This window comes from Furipterus horrens, unplaced genomic scaffold (assembly GCF_987537825.1).
Source record: "Furipterus horrens unplaced genomic scaffold, mFurHor1.1.pri manual_scaffold_2, whole genome shotgun sequence".
NCBI classification, from domain to species: domain Eukaryota; kingdom Metazoa; phylum Chordata; class Mammalia; order Chiroptera; family Furipteridae; genus Furipterus; species Furipterus horrens.
Genome location: NW_028327172.1, coordinates 168,360,697 through 168,384,597, shown reverse-complemented (window position 1 = coordinate 168,384,597; position 23,901 = coordinate 168,360,697). Strand labels below are relative to the sequence as shown.

At 39.0% G+C, this 23,901-nt stretch overlaps 1 long non-coding RNA gene and 1 other non-coding gene across 2 annotated transcripts in view; one reads left to right on the top strand and one right to left on the bottom strand.

The window, feature by feature from the left end:
- Positions 1 to 23,901, top strand: part of LOC150019913 (uncharacterized) — a 212,109-nt gene that overhangs the window by 119,084 nt on the left and 69,124 nt on the right. The window lies entirely within an intron of this gene.
- LOC150019914 (U1 spliceosomal RNA) lies at positions 16,781 to 16,944 on the bottom strand. The gene has a single exon (XR_016509422.1). It is a non-coding gene; the product is annotated as a U1 spliceosomal RNA (small nuclear RNA).

Sequence of the window (23,901 nt, the reverse complement as noted above, 5' to 3'; positions counted from 1 at the left end):
TAGGCTGGTTAAAATATTCCTCAACCTTGCATGAATAGAATAAAAGAACAGATTGATGCCTGCATCTATGCTTAAGCATGAGGCTTCATACTTTAAAACTCCTGTGCCCCACTCCCTACTAGGTCAGTATAAATGTAGACAGAAATGGAAGGTGCTGAGGAGAGAAACAGACAAACTGACATTCTAGGACAGATTATGTGATGCTTTATTTCAAAAGCAGAAGTTCTTGAATCCATTTTTAATCTCTTGAATGCATTTCCTTCCAATACATATTATATAGAGTGACTACTGGTTACCCTAATGCCTGTATTGTACTTAAAAAAAAAAAAATTAAAGGAGACCACATGCAGGTCCACCCTTAGTCCCTACCCCACACAAAAATACACTGTCTGGCAACAAACACAAGATCTCCCAAATTATGCTATAACTTTCTTCTCTGCGTTTTACTGGATAATTTACCTTAAAGTAACCAAATCTGTTTTAGTTTCTAGTTTTCATTTGGTAGCACAATGCAGCAATCTGCTGAAAAATACATACCCTGCAGTGCTTTTAGATTGAAATTTAAAAATATACCTCTTGAGATTTTTAATCATTTCCTTCTAAATAATTCTCAGTCTTTGCAAAATCCCATTTGTAAGCATCTCCAACATATGGGGTTTTGTCTAACACTTTACCTCAAATATCTTCATGAATTATTTCAGTATTAAGTTGTATGTCCACTTTTCATGTGGTATATCCATTTTTCTTAAGATCTCCAGCTGATTGCTTTTTCAAACTCTATACTAAACAATGAGGAAGGCCACATTACAAATCGATGAACAGTAACACTGGCAACCACTGGGGCTCCTGTTATATGAAATACTGAAGATGAAGTAGCCAATTGTACAAACCCAGCTGAGGCTTCTTTGCATAATCCTTTAATGAAATGAGACTGCTGAATTAGAAGAAGTTGGGCATCCCTGACCCAGATCCTTAAAGTAAGGGTAGTTGGCCTAGATGCCTGTCAAGATTGTACATTAGAGTATATTCTTAATCAGTGAGCAATCAAGACAAATATTTTAGTCTGCTTCATAAATCCATGCCGTGTGATTGCATCTGACACATCTAGGAGACAGTAATCTCTTACGGTTCACTTCCTCCTCTTTCTAAATGTAAACTGTATTGACTTAAACAGGGCTCTCCATTTTACCCTGTACTACAGAGATACGTAGAGGGTTCAGAAGAACCATTGAAGCAAGAATTCCTAACTGGTCATTGGAAAATGAATTACTATAACTAGGACCCCTTGCCGAACCAAGACTAAGACGGCCAGGGTTGGTAGGATTCTCCCAAATAAAGCATAGGAAGAAATTAACATGGATCTCTTTTCAACAGAAAAAAAAGTGTCAGAATATATTTTAGTGTTGTTCATTTTGTGGTAGCAAAATAAAAAGAAAAAAAGGAAATCACCTCAATCACCTTCAATAAGGAAGTGATTGACTAAATTATTGCCCATTTATTCATGGACTATTACATAATTAGAGAAGCGATATAAATTAGAGGTTGAAAGCATGGTGTATAAAGCCAGGGTTTCTCACTCTACCACTTCCTAATCTGCATGACTCTTACAAACTATTCTATTTATCTGGACCTCGGTTTTCTCAAATTGCAAATGCTGGTAATAACAGTGCTTAACTCAGAGGATTGACAGGGGATGAAATGAAGTGTTAATAAGAGTGAATTGAACATAGTAAGCATCCAATAAAAGAAGTTTTTAATAATTAAAGAATTAATTGCCTAGTTAGAGCTAGTAACTGAATGGATGCCATTGGCAGAGTAATATCATGGTAAGATAATACTAAAAAGTGAACCCATATACTATATTTCTCACCGCAGAAAAGGCATGGAAGGATATATATCATTGAAAGGAGATAGGAAGAATAAAATTAACTTTTTCTTTACATACTTTCATGTTGTTTTATTTATTAAAATGAACATTAATTACTTACATGACTTGTTAAATCCAGCAAAGAAGAAATGTATGTTATTATCCAAGCATATATTTAGATACACAAAGTCAGGAGACATTTGGCCTTAGGCCTAGATGTGGGAGAAAGTGTGGCAGGCCAGGCCTGATTTGGTGTCTCCTTATTAACTCTTTATCTGTATAGCTGGACTTCAAACCCTTAGAGGACACTGACTGTTGGTCATTGACTGTGTCAGTGCCCACAGTTGCTATATTAATGGACAACTCCATCCCAAAGGCCATTGATCTTGCATGTGTCAGTGAAGATAGATTTGGTGATACTGCAGAAAGAACAATAAAGGTTCCTTTCTCATTCACATTACATCTCCAGATCAACCATAGCTCGACATCAGGTTGCACTGGGAATCCAAGCTGAAGGACCCCAGCCTTCATCTAAAACATTGTTGAGCTCATGACAGAAGGGAGAGAGAGAATGGAGAGCTATACATGAGCTTAATGCTTTGCCTGGAAATGACTCATCTCTTCTGCTCATATTTGCTAGAGAAAATCAATCATGTGGTTGTGCATGAGTTCAGCAGTGTGGGGATATGTAATCTCCCATTAGGAAAGGCACTCGTGTGAGTGAAAGGTACTGCGGTCCCCTGCTTGTGCTTCTCCATATTCTGTCACTCACACATCTGCCTTCTCTTCTTGAGAAAAGATTTACAATCCTTTATCTGAAATCCTTGAGGCTAGTTGCATTTCAGAATTAAAAATTTTTCAGATTTTATGCAACCATTATTAGATAATACACTAAATGGATCTGGGGAACATCTTGTATTAATATTTATATAGCAAAACACATAAATATCTACCCTAAATAAGGTAAATAAAGCCTAAACTTTGTTCATTTTAGATCTGGTATTTCCACCAATAAATTTGCACCTGACTTATGAAACAAATAAGATTTTCAGAACTTTCTGGAATTTAGAATTACAGGTAAGAGATTGTGGACATATATCATCAAGAATTAACTATAGAGTAAATCTGCTTAATGCCTCTTCTTCCAACATAAAAAAAAAAAAAAAAAGAGCAAAACTCATAATCAATGAAGCGTTTGAAAGGAAAATTAAATATTTTGGCAATGCCATGAGGCTTCCATTCCCCTTTCTGTCGGGACAGTATGATTTATGGCACTACTTAAACCCAACAGCTCAGGTCTAAAGAATCCAAAGAATGAAAACCAAATCCTTTGACCATGCTTCAAATTTCTCTTTATTGTCTTTACTATCAAAGATATTATTTATTTAAATAAACTCCAAGTAGGCTAAATATCAATATTTATTCAGGAATTTGGACCCAGTAAGCAACAGCATGCTAGGGAAATCATCCGGAATAAATATTAAAAGAAGAGACCAAAAACAAAACTCCTGAAAAGTCAATATCTCATACAAATTCGTCTTCAGACAATCCATGGCAAAGGAGATTATTAGTTAGCCTTCTCTTAGCTTCTGAAGAACATAGAGCAGTCACTGTTTCAGGAGGGGTGTATGGAAAAGAGCCTGATTTATGGTCAAAAGACGTAGGTTTGATTCTCAACCCTCTCGTTTACTTGCTGAGTGAGATTTGGCAACATTCTGAGCATCCATTTCTTATGTAGAAGACAAGATTAATGAACACTCTTGCCTATCCAACTATACCTCAGGGTTGCTGAGAAGCTCAGAGGAGGTAACGTTTGCAAACTGACAGCTCTGCACCAGCGCTAGTCACCACGTGCTGCTGGCCCCGTAAAGCCGTCCTGAGGTCAGTCAGGTATAAGGATCTCTTTCCTGTCCATTGTTCTTCCTCGTGAACACACACCAGAGATCAGCTTAAGAGGTCACTGGGCTTTTCTCGTTTTGAGGTACATTCTGCTCTTTTAAAATCTGTGTAAAAACAAATGATATTCTTATCCAGAGTTTGGCTTTGTCTTAAGGGTATGCTTCTTTTTTTTAGTTTCTTCTATTGGGGAAAAATAAAATTTTCAAAGAGAATGGTCCATGCAAATTTCTCATGGAAACATCAGCCCCAAGAGTTCATTTGACAATATTCCAATGTTAGGGAACATAGAGCCAAGCAGTTAATTTAGTTAAGGCACTATAAGTCACACTTGAGTGGTGTTTCTTCTTATTTTATGAATAAGAATTGGAATGAGAATATGTATATATTGATTCCATTCTGGTTCATACCATTTATCAAGAATTCTCAGTGGAAAAAGTTGGCATGTATGATATTTGAATTTAAGGAGGGAAAAAGAAAAGTAGTTGATTGAGAATCAGAAACACTAATTACAGTGGCCTCTTCTAGATTTTAGGCCTCAGAACAGTTCAGTTGAAGGCCCTGGTTTGAAGAAGTTTTTTGTACTTTTTCTCTGCACGGCCCATAACAGGAAGGAAATCCTGTTAGTCAGTATTTAGGAATAGCAAAGCAATTTTTACTTGTTAATCTTAAACTGAAAAGACTATAAGAAATATCTTGACAACAGCGGAAACTACAAGAATTATTAAGAACATAAGGAGAATTACAGCTTTCATGTTATCATTATTCAAATAATTTTCCTTCTGGGTTCCCGATCCTATAATGTATAGTTATACATTTTAAAATGTTAAAGTTTGTACGCAACTTCATTCAGCCTTTGGCCAGCATTTACTAGGTACCTGTTACAGGAAATACAGGAGTGAGCAAAGCAACATAGTGCCTGCTCACTACGCCCACAGAGCTTAAGTCCAGGTCTGGTTAAGTTCTAGATTCTGGTGGCAACAGAATCCAGAGAACCAGAAGGGGTCAGTACTAGAGGCCTGCTTTGCCAGGTGAGCCTCTAACAGGTAACTGGTGAGAGACACAAAGGCAGGCAGAGAAGGCTGCAAGAATCAGTCTTACAAGCAGTGCATTCCAGAGAGGTCAGCTAAGGCCAGGAGGCACTGGTAGGTGCCACAGCTCCTGACAGATAAGGTCCAGAATCTGGAAGTTCACCAATAAAAGCAAGAAGCCATGAACCAATGGGAAAGGATATCAGAGACCTTGAGTTAGAGGCCCTTTGCTCTCTCCCTTCTTTGGTCCTCCCTCCAGGCTAAGTGGGGGTAGCCTGCTGGAGCCCATAGAAGCATGTCATAAAACACAACAATCCTGACAATCACAAGATATGCGAGGAGGTTCTCACCTAGACTGCTGCAGGGGCAGAGCTGCTGGGCTCTCTGTGAGGTCAAGATGAGAGCACACTGAAGTCCTTGGGGGCACTGTAAATGTTTCACCTTGCAGCCAGATGGGAAGACCCAGAGCCAGAACAAGTGACCACAATCTACTTGGTCTGGTAATAATGAATCTGGGTGTTACAACAGAAAAGTAACAGCTTTTAGAATTAGGAGTAAATGTTCTCATACTCTGATGTTAGAATAACCTGAAAAATTCTTGGAATAAATCCAGTATCATTTTCCAAGATGTCATGTGTGTATATCGCAGACAGTAATGCTTTTATTAAATACAATAGAGGGTGCATTTTCAATGGCATGCTTTGTTAGGTATTACATTGCTAGGGACAGAAACATCATAATAGTTATAGCGATGTTCTAGATTATCAGAAAAGGGAGTGGATCAGAGCAGGAAAATATGTTTATATACTTCTGGAATACCATCAAATGGATTGAAAGCCATAAAGAGGGATTGTGATACGACTTTCCGTTCCATGCACTAAGATACATTGGGCCGGCTGCCCATGCATCTGGCCCTACAGCTTTACTGTGCCTGCTTTGCTGATGGCAGAAGGGCTGGCTGGTTGAAGTCTCAGGAGCTGTACAGAGCAGCAGATGAATTAGGCTGTGGCTTGGATGCAATTCACAGCCTACAAAACAGACCACTTCCCTGTGTGGTTTTGTTCAAGGTCAGGGTTATTCTCTGGAAAAAATCTCCCATGCATGAGTCAGGCAGCCAAATACAATTGTGGTTAAGACCCTCTGGCCAGGGCCCTCCAGGGTCACGGGCACTGTTCAAGCCACTGGTTAGTCATCTCACGAGGGAAGGGTTTCCCGTGGCCACAAAGGAGCTCTTGCTCACCATTAGGTCAGACCTTAGAAGCTCACCAGCTTTGCCCTTTGTTTCTGACTCCAGTTCAACAATTTCTGACAACAAACCACACTGGCCATCCGACATGACTTAGAGTTTACATGATGTTTCCTCACTTCAGTCCAGGCTACTTGATACTAACCATCACTTTCATAATGCACGTCAGTAGGCTCTATGTGGGTGTGCCACAGAAAATGGGCACTGATGACTTTAAAACAAACTGCAGAGCCCAGCACCTGCTGTCTGGTATCCTGATCTTGTAGATCTGAGGGGTGGGGGCCAGCAATCTGGACCAAAGCAAGCACCTCAAGTTATTCTAATGCAGGTCAAAGGCCATGCTGTGAGAAACAACAAGTAGAGAGGCTGAAATGATGCCCAGGCCTATGGGCTTATCTTAAACTAAACACAGAATACAATTCTTTTAAGCAAAGATACTGTAAATCCAACAGCACTGAAATTCCTCTGTGGTCTTACTCTAGCACTTGTCGGTTTCCCTGTGATATACACGCTCTGAAGTTTAGTATTTGTTTTCAGCTTCTCAAACTCTTCACAGGAAGTTATAACTAGCTTATGCAAATTATGGTCCACAAATGACCAAATAAACTTAATACCTTATGCATGATTGACAGGGGCAGGAGGAGATTAAGCATTGCGCCTTTTCACCTAACATTACTTATTTTCCTACTTTATCTCATAACCCAAGCATCCTGAACTTGTACTTTATTTTAGCAGCATTACTGTTAGCAGATTTATGCACCAAGGCAATATGCCTTCCACAATGCAAGTGCTTGATTTACAACTGATTTTAAAGCTGGTAATAACCAACTTAATGAATGAACCATTTTACTTGTCATCTCTTTAAGTTCCACCCTCCTTTTAAGATGCCTTTTATTTTGTACGCTTACATATTTTTTCTCTACCTTTTCTCTCTACACCGCTAATGTTAAAAGGTTACTTGGAATGTAAAATGTAATATACCTACCAAAACTAAAGAAAAGAGACAAAGGAAGAAGAGACATAAAAAGGAGGAAGGAATGAAAGAGAAGAATGGAAAAAGAAGAGGAGGGTGAAGAAGAGGAGAACAATATCTTCTGATCAGTCTCTTTCATGCAAAATTTCCTACTCTCCTTGTGCGGTCCTGTAATGCTCAGTGACATCTTGTCCCATCTACCATCTCCCCCTTCCACTCCCACTCCTCCAATGACATGAAGTCCATACTTTCTCTCCTAACTCTAGTGATCTAGCCTGTGTGGGCCCAAGAGGCTCTCAGAGATTCAGCAAAAACTCAAAACATACCTGGTGTCTAGTCCTCTGCCTCCTTAGAGAAGAGACCTCTGCAGGTGACCCACCTGTGTTCAGGATGCCCCAGCTAGTCACGCACTAATGCTCCACCCAGCAACATGTGGTCCACATAGTGGTTCAGCCTCTTTCCCAGCTGCACTGATTTGGCACTCAACAAACATTTAAAGCACTCATTAAATGCGGGTATTGTGTTTGATACTGGGATGCAGAGTTCAGTAAAATTTGAAGTTTCCAGGAAAGTGGGAGGGGAAGACATAAAAACAGGGAAAATTCTGCCCTGCTGGAAGAAATTGAGGAAGAGCTCCTAAAGAGAAGACACCAATACTGAGCCTTGAGTAGAAGTTAGCCAACTGAAGTAGTAGGAGCAAGATAGGGAAGAGGCCTGACCAAAGGCCTGGAGGTGTGGAATACTTAAATATTTGGTGTAGGGTTATATACAGCTCAGCATCACTAGAATATGAAGTGTAAAGCCTGGAAAGGTGCTATGTGAAGCTGGAGAATGTCGGGGGCTTGAATATCTCACAGAGAGGCTTGAATCTATTTTAAGAGCAGTGGGGAACTGCCAAGTAGTTTCTTTTGTTTGTTTGTTTGTTTGTTTGTTTGTTTTTAAGGAATAATATACCACATTTGCATTTTAGGAAAACCCCACTCATGGTCATGTGCATCCTGCATCTGAGGTGGGCTGGGACAGGTGGCAGGGAAGCAACCTGAAAATTTTGAAAACATTTATTCACAAAGATATATGCACTCCTGTATTCATTGCCATTTTATTCATAGTGGCCAAGACATGGGACCAACTGGAGGGTCTTTCTGTAGAGGATTGGATAAAGAAGATGTGCTACATGTATACAATGAAATACTACTCAGCCATAAGAAAGGATGAAATACTGCCATTTGAGACAACAACGAAGGATCTTGAAAACATCATGATAAGCAAAATAAGTCAGACAGAAAATGTCAAGAACCATATGATTTCACTCATGTGTCGGATGTAAAATAGAAAGCAACAACCAGACAAGACAGAAAAACAAAAACTCATGACAGGAAATAGCATGCAGGCAACCATCACCAGGGAAAGGGGGTGGGGAGCGGTAGTAAACAGTAAAAGGGGTCAAATATATGGTGTCAGGAGACTTTGGGTGGTGAACACACAATGCAATATACAGATGATGTATCATAGACCTGTACACTTGAAGGCTACATAATCTTATTAACCAGCGTTACTTCAATAAATTTAATAAAAACATTTAAAAATTGAAATAAAAATATTTTCTTTCAAAACAACAACAACAAAAAAGAATGATGCCAAATTTGCATTTTAGGAAGACCCCGCTGGTGGTAGTGTGAATCCTGCATCTGAGGTGCGGTGGGTCAGGTGACAGGGAAGGAAGCAAGGTTAAAAGAATCAAGACCAGTTAGGAGATCTGTAGCAGCCTAACCAGAATTGAAGAGATTTCAGATAAAGACAGCAGAAGAAATATAGACAAGAAGGAATGGATTTAAACAATTTCCTAGAAAGGTAAATGAACTGGGTGTGGCAGATAAAGAGAATTCCAGGAAGATGCCCAGGCTTCTGACTCATGTGACTAGGCAGGAGGTTTACTGGAACAAAGAATAATGAGGATGAACTTGTCTGGAAAAACAAGGAGTTATTTATGAATTCATCATGCATTCCAAACTCTTTTACACAAGCAGTTTAACCTCCACAAATTTTGAAGACTTTTAAAATGCTACCAGCTGTATTATAAAAAGAGCGATTTTTCCTCAAGCGTTTGTTCACTGAACCTTCACTGTCTGGAATTCAATTTGTACCTTCCTGACTCCACTATAGTGAATGTCCATGTATAGGGAAGGTGTGTTCTGCTCTCAACACAGTTCATCACTCTGCTCATTGGATGCTACCCAGCAACGCTTACACGTGGCTCCTGTCCACGTGTGCCATTTGTTGTTTTTGGTGTTAAAGATCTGCTGTCTGGCTGGTGATCCAGCCAAGCGCAGAGAGCAGGCAGGCCCGTGGGCTCTGTGATGTGGTTAAGAGACAGTCCTAAATGCTCTGCCCCTAACATTTTATTTCATACTTTAAAAGAACGATGATGACAATTTATTAACAAGTACTAATTCTGGGTAGTAGATACATGTGTATGTATTATGCCATTTTATTTTCTGCATCTTTTCTTTTTTTTAAATCCTGACTTAATTTCCATGAAATCAGCTCATAAATATTTCTCATCTTCTTATTCCCACCAATTATTCCTCTCTTCTTCCCAAACACAAAACTTGGGGAATTTTCTTCTCCTTTTAATAGTGACCGTGAGTTTGTTTGATGAAAAAGGAAGGAGTGAAAAAAATTAATAAGTTATATCTTTTCCAAATTAAAGTCCTTATTGAGATGCTGCAAGATTATCAGAGAAATATGGGTGTATTTGTATACAATGTACATTGTACACAATTATATGTATTACATATTCAAAGTTGAGACAGCATAACCACTTCACATATGTTTCTAAAAATAATGTATAAATAGTATGAAAAAATAAGACATCAGTTCAAACTTATTGCTACAAATTTTCTTAAAATACTCAACGATCCAAAATATCCCAAGATTTGTCTAACATCACAGTTCAGTTCCCAGAGAAGCAAATTCTGAAATGGAGTGAGTTTGATGCAGGACATTTATTAGGAAGTGTTCTCAGGATCAGTACTTGGAGGGAGGGGAAGGAAGCAGCACTGGCATGGGGAGAAATTGGGCCACAGTGCAGGGACAACAAAGTCTTCAGGTGATCCTACTGGCCCTTTCCAGTTGCCTTAGTTGGGACTGAGAGGGCCACGTCCTTATATCTCTGCATCGACCAGACAGACCAGTCATCAGATGGGAGCAGCCCTTGGCTAAAGAGGCTTCCTGCAGCCAAGGGCAAGCCCACGAGAGGGATTTAGTTCAGAATTGTCCACAGCCACTATCTCGGTAGTTGGGGTAATAAGGGTTTCAGCCGATAGGCACACCACACTATCTGCTTACTAGATCTAAGGAAGGAAGCAAAACTGTTATTAAGTACATATTGGGTTAATATATGCATGGTCACCTTCAGCAAGTCACTTAATGCTATGGGACCCATTTTGCTTCTCTGTCAATTGAAGCAGGATAAGCCATGTTTTAGTTTTGCCAGCTCCAAAGATCTAGATGTGGGCCAAATTTATCACACAAATTCATCTCACCATGTTTTTATAGTCTTTACTAACACTTTCTATGTACATTTGGGGCCCTTTGAATAAATAATACATGTCATAGATTTATGTTCACTTTATATGACCTGAATTGGTGGAACCACTTTGAATCTCTGATTGCTCCAAAGAAAATTTAGAAAACTTAAAGAAAGATATTTGTTTGTTTTAATGACATATTGTTTACCATAACCATGACTTGTTTGATTGCAAGTTAATTGGTAGGAATATATTGGTCTCCAATTGTGTTGTTACTCTCATTAGAAAACATGATATTTTTAAAAATCTGCTCGATGACAGAGTTTCCAGGAATGTGTTAGGGCAAAAAAAGCCAGAACTGTCTGTAGTAAATCACCAACACTGAGGATACACCCAGAATAACAATAAGAATAACAATGAGATAATGCTTTTTTGTACATATAATAAGAACTAAAGAAATCTCCTGGGGAAATACAGACTATTTCAGGAAATACACTGTTAAGATCATCTAACACCTCACAAAACAAAGAATCAAAGACTTAGATGTACATTTTGAGGATGTGGCTATTGTCTTGATTAGTTACATATTTCCAGGGGTTCCACTAATTGGGACCACAAACAACAGGGAGGCAGAAAAAAAGAGCATCCTAAACATCTTAGAACTCTGGGTGTCAAATGGAATTGGCAAAGCAATACTGAAGTTGAGTTTGTTCAGAGTTCTCTGGAACTGGTGTCAGTGCAGAAACCCAAGGGGAACATTTCCACTCACTTTTAGCAGCATTAGACCCTATAGTGTCATTTCAATTCCCTGTGGAGTCGTGGTCACCTGCCATAAAATTGACCTTCTTATACATCTTTCCAAAAATAGCATTTAAAAATAACATAATTTTGGCTCTGGTTGGTGTGGCTCAGTAGGTGGACTATCATCCCATAGTCGGAAGGATCACAGGTTTGATTCCCAGTCAGGGCACGTACCCAGGTTGCGGGTTTGATCCTCCATTTGAGGCACATACAAGCAAACAAAAAGGTGACCAATCGATGTTTCTCTCTAACATTGATATCTTTCTCTCTCTCTCTCTCTCTCTCTCCCCCCCACTTCCTTTGCCTCTGAAAACAATGAAAAAAAATGTCCCCAGGTAAGAATTCTTAAATTTTTTCAAATAAAAATAACAGAATTGTTATAGATATATGTACCAAGATGTTCATGAAAATTTCTAACCACCAAAAAGGATATTGTCTAAATTTCCAACAATAAAGAAACTTTTTAATAAAGTACAGAATATCCATTTTATGCCATGAATATTATCACTAAAAGTTACATGGTAAAGAATATGTATTAGTGTAGGAAAATTATCCAACCTCTTAAGAAGACAAGTAGGCTATAAAACTACCTATGTTATGATTTTATAAACGAAAATGTTTGTAATGGTGTGTTTTTCTTCATTTTCCAAGGTTCTGTTTGGGAGGCGTATTTGCTGTTGTGATTAGAAAAAGACGCCACATTTTAAAATATCCATATTCAGTGATGTGCAGAAGATGGGCGGAGAATGATCACAAATGAAGGTGCTCCACTTCCATCCTAATGGCAGCTAAACTTTGGGTTAGATATTGGATTACGGCTGGAAATACAGAAAAATACCTCACTCTCTTGCTGTTCTGAGGTCACACTGAGTCCTAATTACAAATTTCTAATCATTTCCAAGAAACATCACAGAGAGCACAGGCCAGGAAATGGGAAAAAATGACTCACCTAAATTGCCAAACTGAGTCACTCACCTGAGGGAGTCTGCAGGAGACATGCTATCTCCTGCAACATTACACCATGGGAAAGAAACATTCCCATCTTCTTCCAAGGGAGGATAAAATGTAAAGATGGGAGGTGGACGTGGCTTACTGAATGAAAATGTCACTAGGTTTAAAAAGTCTCGCATTTGGACAAAGCCAATAACTATCCAGAAAGAATGAAGAACATGAGTAACCTAAGAAACAGACAAGTCTCCTCTGCGTTCTCGTAGCCCATCCCATCTTTTTGGCAAAGGTCAAGAATATCTTTCTACCTGAGGAATAACCAGCAAGATAGAGACACAATAAAGCAGAGTGACGTCACTAAGGACCCAGGCGTGGGGCAGGGTCTGACCAGGGGTTCTGAGCAGAGACATTAGCCTCTCTTGGCCTCCCAGCAGGTTCCCCTTCCACAGCCTTTCTTGACTGCAAGATAAGCCTGAGGTGAGAAGAACTCTGAATTCTATGCCAGGGGCCCCAATACGAGACTTAAGATATGTGTCTAAAGGCATGTTATAAAGGAAATGTCATCTCATACCCAAGTAGGATGGTTACAAATGAAAAAAACAAAAAACAAAACAAAACAACAACAAAATAAAAACACAGAAAATAAATGTTGAGGATATGGAGAAATTAAACTCTTGTGCACTGAAGGTAAAATGGTGCAGGAACTATGGAAAACAGTATGGCAGTTCCTCAAAAACTTAAAAGTAGAACTATCCTATGGACCAGCAACTCCACTTTGGGTATATACCCCAAAGAATTGAAAGCAGAAACACAAACAGATGTTAGCATACCTATGTTCACAGCAACAGTATTCACCAAAGCCAAAAGATGGAAACAACCCAAGTATTCACCAAAGATAAATGAATAAACAAAATGTGATATATACATACAATTAAATGTGATTCAGCCTTAAAAAGGAAAGAAACTCTGACACATGCTACAACATGGATGGACCTTGACAACATTATGCTTAGTGAAATAAGCTTGTTCCAAAAAGACAAATACAGTATCTTCCCACTATATGTGGTACCTAGAGTAGTCAAACTCGGAGAGACAGGAAGTGAAATGGTGGTTACCAGCTGCTGCAGGAGTAGGGAAGGAGGAGTTATTGTTTAATGGGAACAGAGTTTCAGCTTACTAAAATGAAAAGCACTCTGAAGATTGGTTTCACAGCAATGTGAATGTACTTAACATCAGTGAATTATACACTTAGAAATGACCAAGATGGTACATTCTAGGTTATATGCATTTGACCACATTTTTTAAAAATTGTTACTTTGTGAAAAAAGAAAGAAAGAAATGCCAGCTGATACAGAGCTGAATCAGTTTTGCCACATTCCCTTATCGTTGGCAGGAGTCTGTGGTTAGGAGCCAGCACTGCTGAGTCCCTGGGAAACTTGTGCAAATCAGCAGGAACCCTGAGGAGCCCAGAGAGGCTCCAGTGAGGCAACACAGCCTGACTGATGACAATCACAGCTGATCAAGTTAGACAGTCAGGTTATCCCAGGTCCATCACTCTGTTATGTCGCCCTGAGCAAGTACTCAGCTAGAACTGAATTCTAATTGCAAAATGGGGTAAAAGCAGCTCATTCCACGTAAGTCTGCTGTAAGAATTAAGTAAAGACATGCATAAAGCAGAGAACAATGTATAATGTGTTACCATTTGTACCATGAAACAAGGGAAACTATATATATATATATATATATATATATATATATATATATATATTCATATTTTCTTGTTTATACACAAAAATTTATGAAAGGATATATAATAAATAAATAAATAAATTTTATATTTCTTCGGGAGGTAGTAACTCAGTGGAGGGGAAAAGGGAAATTTTTTCTAGATTTCTTTTATGATTTTTGTATTGTGAACCATGTAGACATATTACCTGTTTTAAAATTAACCAAAATGTCAAAGACAAGATATATAGTGTGAATCATTCAATGCATATTAATTGTTATGGTGATAATTGTCATGAAAGCCACTAGCTTCACATGTAAGTTTCTAAGCCACACAGCACTCCTAGGCTTATCTGAAAAAAAGTGAAACCCCTGGGAGGACCCCTAGAATCTTTCCAGAATCTTTTAGATTCAAGACTCTCCATGGTTGGACCAGAACTCCCAAGACATTTTCCAGATCTAAAACTCTGTAACGCTGAGGCATGATCCTGCTACTCTGAAAGCTGAAACCTAAGCAAGACAATCCTGGTGCCAGCCATTAAAACAAAAACACAAAATTAGGACAAGTGAACAAGAGGACAGGCAAGGATAGGAAAGAAAGGAAGAATGAAAGAGAATGGGACTGGATGGAAGGAAAAGGCAGGAAATATCCTTTAAATATAAGTATGGGTATGACCACATCCCTGTTTTTGCTCACCTAATTCCAGCCATCTTCCCTTCCCCTATACTGCTTCTAGCTAAACACCTGTTCTATCCAGTTTTGGCAGCTAACAACCTAAACCCCCTACAGCTAAGATTAAACGGCCTCCAGGCCTCCACGTAAAAAGCAAAATTACATGACACCAGGCCCTTGAGGCAGAGTATCCCCCTTCCCCAGCTGTCTGGCCTCTCAAGGGCAAAAAAGCAGGCTCCCCTTCTAAGATAGTTGTGGCATACTGGATTGTCCTGTGGGCTGGGCCACCTCAGTCACATTCCACAAGATCGCTGTAGGAGAGTGACTTTAATCAGGGCCAGCTGATTAAAGCCACTCTTTCCAGGCCTGTGACTTCAAGCAAGATCTTGCCAGCATCTATTATCTGGTCTCAAAGTGGCTGCCAGCACAAAAAGACACAAAAGTTACTAAACAGTATCACCGTCATAACCCAGAGGGCAATATGAGGCAGACAGCTGCTTCCAGCATATTTTCATGTACAACACAGATTGCCTTGTTGACAAGAAGTTATTCAAGCAAATCTGCATTTTTATATCTTACCCTGTGCAGAAACAATTGGTTCCACTTGGGTGCACGGGAATACAGAGAAAGGAAGGACCACGTCGTAATGTTAGTATTGGGAGCATTCAGATCATTATGGATTGATCAATAGAAACACTGTATTGGATGCAAAGTTCTTCCCACACTGCCAAGTTATTGCTCATGGAATTTTCAGCCCATATACCATGCTAACCTATTATTAATTCTCAAAGATTTATTTAATTATGGAGGATAAAGGCTTTCAAAAAATAATTAATTACAAAAGCTACTTAATATTCAGAGGTGTCACACAAGCAGATAACTGGCATTCTCTGTTGGTGGTTTAATTAAGACAAGAAGATGCAAAAAGCTGTCACTTGAGGGTGGGTGGCTGCAGGGGGGAAACCCTGGTAGGCACTACCAGTTGGCCATCTGTACCAGACACAAAAGCACGACTCCGAAGCTGGCCTCCCTTAGAGAAAGCCCCCATTTTTAGCATCTCATCCATTGGTAATTGCTTTCTGCAGTGCATAGCTGGAAGGCATAAGATATTCATGAACTGTAACTTCAAATTTGATGTTTCCGGGATGTGGAATGTTGGGAAAAACAATCAATTACTTGATGCCTCAGTTTCTCCATCTGAAGCACAATTCATAAATGCCATCCACCCATCTGCTTCCCAGAACAACAGCAACTGAACATTTTCTTTACAAGTAGCCAGAAACATGCCAAGAAACAAAACTGGTCCCATGTTACACATTTTGATATAAATAGGCTGGCAAGAAATAGAGAAGCTCCTTAATTTTACTGAACAATCAATTGTGATTATTTTGGAGTTGGTTTTTCAAATTGTGGCTTTTCTGTGACATTCCTCTTCCCCCATTAAAAAAAAAAAAATCATTCTTGACCATATGCTCTCTGGATAATTTTCTTTCTTTAGTATCTTCATTAGACTATAATTAATAATACCAACAATCACTACTACAGTTCATTTAGTCCTCACAACTCAGTGAGGTAGGTATTAGTTAATATTATTTCTATATTACCGATGAAGAAACAAGTTTAGAGAATTTAGAGCACTTGACCAACACCCCAAAATTAAGCAGCAAATTAGGATTAAAACTCAGGTCAATTTGACTTCAAATCCCCGATGTTTATTTTTCCTATTTTGCCATAGAGGAGAAAAAAAATACACACACACACACACACAGAGAATAGTCAAGACTTCTATTGGTCAGCAATAATTATAAAATATAGGAACAATAGAAATTACTTGATAAAATAAAATGCATTCTAAATACACCATGGTATCTTGGCTCATCTCCTGAAAAAGAAAAGAAACATTAGTGGAAAGGTAATTTAAATAAAATCAGAGTTGGGTTTTTTTTTAATCATTTCTAAAGAACTCTTCATTTGTATCGCAAACTGTAAATACTACCACCTTTACTAAGGTTAAAAGTCAATCATTGTTTATAAACTATTTAAATAATTTTTTTTTCTTGTTCTTTTTTTTTTTTTTTTTTTTTTTTCCCTAGGGGAGAGCACGAACGCAATCCCCCACTACCAAAAATTGTGCAGTCGAGTTTCCCACATTTGGGGAAATCGCAGGGGTCAGCACATCCGGAGTGCAATGGATAAGCCTCGCCCTGGGAAAACCACCTTCGTGATCATGGTATCTCCCCTGCCAGGTAAGTATTATTTAAATAATTTTTTAGTATTTGCTTTGAGTATTTATTTCAGAAAACATCTAACTCATAAACCTTTTCTGGAGAGCATTGGTTTTGTATATTCGTGATTTTCCTTACCTAAATAGCACAGACAACTAAAGGTTGATAAAATGACACAAAAACAAATGCTACATCAAAAAGGCTTTCATTGGGACTTCCGGCCAAAACGGAGGCATAGACAGACACACTGCATCTCCGTCCACAGCTAAGAAGGAACACAACTACCTCAAAACTAGAAACAACCAGAAGGTCCAAAAAAAACACAAACTGCATGGAAGTCCAGCAAACAAAGATATAAAGAAGAAATACTCATCCAGACAAGTAGGAGAGGCAGAGCCAGGGCAGAGAGGACGCAGTGTGGTGGCAACAGCAGCAGGCCAACAGAAAGTGCAGTCACACATTTTAAAAAGTCAGGAGGGAAACCTGGGGAGCATTCCCAGCTCCTCACCGGACCAGAAGCTCATGGTGCCAGCACCGGCGAAAATCAAGCCTCATTGCTTCTGACTGTGCAGACCAGTGGGGGTTGGGGTGGAGGCAGAAACTTCCGGTCTCTCAGCAGAGTCCACTTATTTAAAGGGCTCCTTCCACAGTCCTAGAATGTCGGCAGACCCACTAACTCTGGGAATGACAGCCAGGGCTACAGCTAGAGAGGCACCAGTCCGGTGCGGAAGTGAGAGAGGTGCCTGAAAAGGGGAGAGTGCTGGGCAGGCAGCATTGTTCCCTCTCCGACCCCTCCACACATACAGCGCCACAATGTGGTGAAACAGGTAGCCCCGTACTGATGAATCCTTAAGGCTCTGCCCCTTACAGCGTGACAGGAGTGACAGCTCTACCCAGGACACAGAGGCAAATAAACACAGGAGTCTGTCAGAATGAGGAGACAGAGAAGTGTGGCCCCAAATGGGGAACAGATCAAGGTTCCGGTGGGAGAACTAAGCGACAAAGAGATAGCCAGCCAAACAGACACAGAATTCCAAACACTAGTGATAAAGATGCTCACAGGCTTGACAGATATGCTTGAGTATGGCTAACACATAAGGGAAGAAGTGAAGGCTATGCTAAATGAAACAAAGGAAACTTCACACAAAACCAATGGTGAAGGGAAGGAAACCAAGGTTGAAATCAATGGTTTTGAATATAAAAAAGAAAACAACAGTCAACCAGTACAGAATGAGGAAACAAGAATTGAAAAAAAGGAGGAGAGGCTTAGGAACCTCTGGGACTACTTTAAATGTGCCAACATCCAAATCATAGGGGTGCCTGAAGGAGAAGAGGAAGAGCATGAAATTGAAAGCTTAAGTGAAAAAATAATGAAGGAAAACTTCCTAAATATGGCGAAAGAAATAGACATACAAGTCCAGGATGCACAGAAAGTCCCAAACAAGCTAGACCCAAAAAGGACCACACCAAGACACATCATCATTAAAATGCCAAAGGTGAAAGATAAAGAGAGGATCTTAAACGCAGCAAGACAAAAGCAGAGAGTTACCTACAAAGGGGTACCTATACAAGTATCAGCTGATTTCTCAAAAGAAACTTTGCAGGCAAGAAGGGACTGGCAAGAAGTATTCAAGGTGGTAAAAAAAATAAAATAAAATAAAAAGGACCTACAACCAACTCTATCCAGCAAAGCTGTCATTTAGAAAGGAAGGGCAGATGAAGTGCTTCCCAGACAAGAGTTCATCATCACCAAGCCATTATTATATGAAATGTCAAAGGGACTTACTTAAGAAAAAGAAGATCAAAACTATGACCTCTAAAATGACAACAAACTCACAACTATCAACAACTGAATCTAAAAAATAAAAACAAAATCCAACTAAGCAAACCAGAATAGGAACAGAATCATAGGTATGAGGATCATTTGGAGGGTTATCAGCTAGGAGGGGGAAGGGAAAGAAATGGGAAAATAATGCAGGGATTAAAAAGCATAATTGGTTGGTACAAAATAGACAGGGGGAAGTTAACAATAACATAGGAAAGGGTGAAACCAAAGAACTGATATGCAGGACCAGTGGACATGAACTAAGAGGAGTGGGATTGCTGGAGAGACGAGGGTACTAAGCAGAGGGGAGCAAAGGGAAAAGAATTGGGACGACTGTAACAGCATAATCAATAAAATATACTTAAAAATTAAAAAAGAAAAACACATTGTGTTTAAGATGTCATTTAATTTTTTAAATTTTTTATTGATTTATTTTAGAGAGAGGGCAATGGAGAGAGGAAGAGAGGAAGAGAAACATCAATGTGAAAAAAGAAGCATTAATTAGTTGCTTCTCATATGTACCCCAACCAGGGACCAGGCCTGCAACACAGGCATGTGCCTTGACAAGGAATTAAACCAGTGACCTTTCACTTTGCTGGACGACATCCACCCAACTGAGTTATGCAGTCAGGACATGATGTTATTTAATTTTTAAACAAAGTTATATGTAGTCATACTAAATAAATTTTTAAATATAAGTAAGCAGAAGTAGAAAATAGAACTCCCCATAACCCAGATGTAACAACTATTAAATATACTTACTACATATTTTTATTGCTGCTAAATCTCATTATAATATTTTTCATAAAATTATGAAAGCATGCCTTCTTCTAATAGACAAGCTCATTATACAGATTACTCCATAATATATAAAATGTAAAACTGTCAAATTGGTTTGAAAAATTATTGGCCCTTGCCAGGAATCTCAACTGATTAAAGTTTTCTCCCAATATGCCAAGGTTGTGGGTTTGATCCCTGGTCAGAGTATATGTAAGAATCACCCAAAGAAGGGATAAATAAATAGAACAACAAATCATTGTTTCTGTCTCTCTCTCTGTCTCTCTCTCTCGCTTTCTCTCTCTCTTTTTCTCTCTTTCCCACCCTTTCTAAAACCAATAAATAAAAATAAAAATCCTAAAATGTGTGTGTGTGTCTGTGTGTGTATGTATATATATATATATATATATATATATATATATATATATATATATATATATAAACATTGGGGAACACAATTTTCGTTGAGTTGTATCTGACACTTGTTTTTGACTAGCTTTTGGCATCTGAATCCAAAAATGACCCAGTTTTTCTCTATGACATCAACTTTTTAAGGTACAGGATACCCTCCCTTTGTCCCAAAATGCATACAAAATGTACATAACAAAGGAAAATAAAGAAAAAACTTACCTGAATATACTGTTTATTTGGAGTTATTTTATTCATATAAAGGCTATATATTGTTACTGTAAGTCCAAGTGTGTACAAGTAATAAGGTTTTGCTACCAAACATATATATTAAGGTATTTTATCTTTTCAAACCACAGGCTAGGAAATGCCAAAATGAGATACTTGAAACAGTCTCCTTCAGTTGGCAAAGCTTTAACAAATTGCTTCATGAAACCCAGTTTTATGTGCAGAGGTTGGAATAGAATGTTCTTCCTGTCAATAAGTGGCTCATGTAGAATGTTTGGATCACCAGGTTCGAGGTCAGATCTTGGAGGCCAATTTGACTCTACCCAGTGCTTCTCATGAACTCTGCTGTCCCACATACACAGAAAACAGGGATACATGGTGTATCCACATTGCTGAGGAAGAAGGAAGCAGACCATTTTAAGGTCAATACAGATGATCCAATTGTGCTTGTGATATTGCAACAGGTCAATGACTCACTTTATGTCTTCATATTCTTCACGAAAACAAACTGAATGGCCAATTGGGACTGCACCAAATAAATTGCCATGTGGCGGAGGACACACTTCAAGCTATGCTTTGAGCTATCGATGAACAGTTGCCATTCAGTTGAGTTATAGATTGTAATTCCCAACTCCTTCATTAAACCATGGATGTTATGGCAATATACAAAGCCACCGTCACTTCAAAAGTACTGGAGAAATACACTTTCTCTTGATCGAGAGTAGGATGCCTTTGCTCCTTTTTCAAGCAAGTTTTTCCCATGCAGTCTTGATGCTAGGAGTTCTGAAGCCCTTTTGGATAGTCGCAAATCTCATGCCAAATCATTCAACTCATGCTGATCAAATCCCTTACAAACTGAGTCATCTTCAACTTCAAAATCTTCATCGTTGCTGTCGCTTAGTTCTTCACCATACTCCTGTTTTGCAAAAGAGGGTAGTTCAATGAAAACTGGCACTGGGATTTCAGATTGTGAGAAATGCTCACAATAAAAACCGGGACACAGGACTTGAGCAGCAAAGCGACGCATTTATTCACGAGTCTGCAGGGCACACCCTCAGCCAGGAGAATGTGCGTGAAAAGTAGACAAAGAAAGCTGGTTTTATAGTAAAGTGCCTCGCCCTACAGTGAAATTGCCACCCTAAAGTGAAATTGATTAGCTTCCCCACCCCTTTCCTTCTTCCCAGTTTCTCCATTATTGGTTACTCTGGAGTTACAATCTAACTTGGTCATCTAAATGCCCCTATTGTGATTTGTAAATATGCTAATGCTGTCAACTCCCTTCTCAGAGATCCTCTAATTACATTTGCCCTTGAGATCCTTTAATTACATTTGCCCTTTGTTACTAATGACTTTCTACTGGTTTGGGAGTCACTATGTCCTTGTTTCTTACAAGGTGAATGAGGCACTGGGCACATAGCTGATGGTAGACTAGGATACTCTATTTTACATTTATTTTTCTTGTTCTACCCTGATGTTTTCACTGTATAAAAGTAACAGTCATTTGAATGATCTCTGGGTTCTTGCCAAACCATAGGTATACCAAATGGCAATTTATCACATGTTCCCTTCATCCACATCCATAAATTCTCGACACACTGCTTGCATTGCACACCTTGTGAAGGGCCCAAGACTTATCTTGATCACCAAGTTTTACTTTAAAGTATGCAAAATAGGCTTGCCTGACAAATGTGCTGATGTTTGTCCTTTGACTGGAAATGATGAAACTGCCACAGATATAGCAAAATGAATCAGGGTTGTTTAGGCACTTATGACAATAAATAGCAGAGGCAGACATGATCTGAAGGAAAGAAAATAAGTATATATGTAAATAAAAAAATAAATTCTGCTAACTCCTTGTATACAGACAAGAACTCAGACTACACCTCGGAATACAATTCACTATACAGAGCGGCACACAACCTCTCACCACATTGTCTCATGTGTAACTGAATAGCCTAGACAAGTATGAACCTGTTGCTGGTCTCCGAGGCTGTCCCCCACCCCTCCCCACTCGAGGGAGGTTTGCTCTCAGCCAGTAGGAGAACACTAGTGCTTCCCTTGATCCAGGCTCAATCCAGCCTCAATCCAGCCTAGAGTGGTCACATAAGATAAGCTGTACAGAAAAAACTTGGTGTGAGAGAAGAAAACTGACTGCAGTTTTGAAACCAGCATGCCTATTTAAGTCTAAAACAGCTGAAAAATAGAATTCAACAGGAATTGTGTTAAAAATTGTTCCCCTGTGTAATAAGTCACTAATATCTGTCAAGCAAAATCAAATCCTGAAACTGCAGGAATCCTGAAAGTGTCCTAGGGCTCAACAATGACACTGTACTTCTACAGGATTCAGAAAGGGAAGAGAGAATACAGACATCCTTTCTGCTTCCTCAGGTGGCATTAGCAGATGGATATGGACATTTCCCAGATGTGTCTTTACAACAGTCTCTTTGTTTTCTTGTCATTTCTACTATGCAGAGCTAGGAGAGGCTTTGAGGCCACCAGCCACGTTCTCTGCAGGTTCTTGATTCCGGGTGGGAGTAGCTCTCCACTTCTTTGTGGCAGGGAACCTCCATAATTTCCACTTTTCCAGCCTTTCCATAATTTAGTAAGCACCTCTGTCATGTATTAAACATCTTCATGTTTAAAATGCCTGTGGTGGTTTTGTTTTTCTGACCAACCCTGATGAGACAGCCTGGTTGTGGCCTGAGAGACTAATGCCATTTCTCCACATTAAAGGCAGCTACTATCAAGGTCTTAAGATGAAAGGATGTATGTGATGTCAGAATTTTATTTAAGATACTTTTAGAGATTCTTAGGAGGCTTCATCATATTGAATAATTCTCTAATTAATTCAGAAAGGACTTGGAACAAAGAACTCAGGGGAAATCACCACGGAGAAGTAAAACGGTCACAGAAACACGAACAGAATAGATTTTTCTTAGACATTTCAACCCTGGAAGTAGACCGCTTGTTTGTCTGGAAAAGACTATCACAGATTTCATCTAGCAAAGAGCAACATCAAGTCAAAGTCAACACAAGCATTCCAGGTAAATTATTATTGCAGAGAGATGCTCCTAAAATACCAGCTTTCTACTGGTCTGCCAAATCCCATGCTTTCCCACTCTCTCATGGCTCATTACCAAAGGATCTTCACCTGCCCCAGTCAATCCAAACACCCACTTCCTCCTTGTATTCTTTTTTTATCCACTCATCCTTATTTCTTAGTACTTACTTAAATGTTCTAAGTGTCAAAGAGGCTGGATATCCCCCAAACTCATCCAGCATCGTGAAGGATGAATATTTGCGATATACATAAATTTTCTAATAAACCAGAAGGGCAATGTTTTTCCCATTTTATTAAGGTATAATTCACATATAATACTGTGTAAGTCTAAGGTGTGTAATGTGATTATTTGATATATGTATATATTGTGAAGTGATTACAATGAAGTTAGTTAACACTTCCATAACACCCCAATTACCTTTTCTGTGCATGTGGTAAGACCACCTAATATCTCCTCTCTTAGCAACTTTCACCATGCTGTACATTAGATACCCAGAACTTACTCATTTTATAACTGAAAGTCTGTACCCTTGGATCAACATTTCCCCATTCCCCAACCGCCCCTCACCCCCTGCCCCAGCTCCTGACACACTAATCTACTCTCTTTCTATGAGCTTGGCTTTTTTGATTCCACATACATCTAAAATCATAGTGTTTGTCTTCCTCTGCCTGTTGTATTTCACTTAG